We start from the raw sequence: 1,692 nt of genomic DNA, 5'->3' as shown, positions 1-1,692 counted from the left end.
TCTGAGCTGCCTGGTCCGGGAAGCGCCGCTGTTCTTAAAAATCGCAAACCATTTTGAGGAAGAGAATCATGAATGAAAAATTTTCTATCTTATTGGATAAGTCTTGTGTACATGTAGTAAGATAATTATTTTAAATTTTGCTGTGGTTTTTTTGATACATTTCCAATTCTTAAACATGCTGGTGTAGCACTGTAGGATAATGCATTAGACCACAAGGTCAGTTTGAACTGTAAGATCGATGGTTCAAACTCATCAGCCACTCCTCAGAAACCCTATTCTGGGTGGCTATGATTTGGAACAAACTTGATGGCACTTAACAAACAACAACAGTGTACAGAAAATAACTAGTGTTATTAATTTAAGATTTTCAAGTTACCAAGTAGCACTTTTTATCAACATCAATGACTGTTATCAAGTCCCTGGGTAGTGCAAGTAGGTAGCACATTTAGTTGATAACCAGAAGTTTGGAGATTCAAATTTACTCACCATTCCTAAGGGTGAGTTGTCAATAAAAACTAGGCACTCAATTTTCTCCCTGCTATTCATCTATACAGAGTCCTGGTGTGGTACCACAGGATAAGCACTCAACCTCAAGGTCAGTTTGAACTGCAAGGTTGGCAGTTCAAACTCACAAGTTGCTCCTCAGAAATCCTATACAAGATCGTTATGTATTGGAACCAACTTGATGGCATGTAACAACAACAATTCACATATACAATGATGAGTACTGAGAAATACAATAGATTCCAATTCTTGACACAATTTTTTCCATTACTAATTAGACAATAAATCATCTTATCTAAAATTTTCAGTTCAGGATTTTGTTTCCAGTGGGAAATGAAAAATTAGTTTCTTGGAGAAACTGTTCATAGACAAGTTTTAGCAAGTTTTACATGAAGCACAGTGAAAATGATGGTTTTATATTAAACTTATGTATAATATTTATGAAAAAAGGAGTCCATTGAATGCTTTTCTATCTAACATACATATCAATTTGTGAACATGAGCAAATTATGGCCAAAGAGATTAAAAACTGTTCACAGTAGGGAGATGATTTTAATATGGCAATGTTCATATACTCAGTAATGGAATGGGATGACTACATTTGCAAACTTTTTAATTGGATCTTGTGTTTATATAAATTGTAAAGCATTTATACTTTATTATAAACAAAATGGTGCATCAATCTAGATAATTATCACTTACTGCATGCAGAAGTCATATAAACTTGGATTTCAGTTATTGACAAGGAACTTAACTTCAGTTAAATTAAACAATGAGATGCTACATTACCTATTTAATATGTTATAGATTAAAATCTTTAGACAGGTGCTCCAGTAATGCTGTTAAGTGCTGTCCAGTTGATGCTGACTCATAGTTACCCTGTATAAGTTTTCTGAGGTTGGGTTTGAACCGCAAACCTTTTGGTTCAAAATGACCTTGTGGTCCAGTGCATTATTCTGCGCTGCCACACCAATGTTGTTGTTGTTGTTAAGTATTGAGTAGGTACTGACTCACAGTGACCTTATGCACAACAAAACACTGCCCAGTCCTGTACCAACCTCACAATCATTGCTACACCTGAGCCAATTGCTGCTGTCACTGTGCCAGTCCATCTCATTGGGGGTCTTCCACTTTATCTCTGACTCTCCACTTTACCAAATGTGATACCCTTCTACAGGGACTGGTCCC

Source organism: Chrysochloris asiatica, unplaced genomic scaffold, assembly GCF_000296735.1.
Source record: "Chrysochloris asiatica unplaced genomic scaffold, ChrAsi1.0 scaffold00019, whole genome shotgun sequence".
Lineage (NCBI taxonomy): Eukaryota > Metazoa > Chordata > Mammalia > Afrosoricida > Chrysochloridae > Chrysochloris > Chrysochloris asiatica.
The sequence above is the reverse complement of the archived record's forward strand: the minus strand, read 5'-3'. Positions refer to the sequence as shown.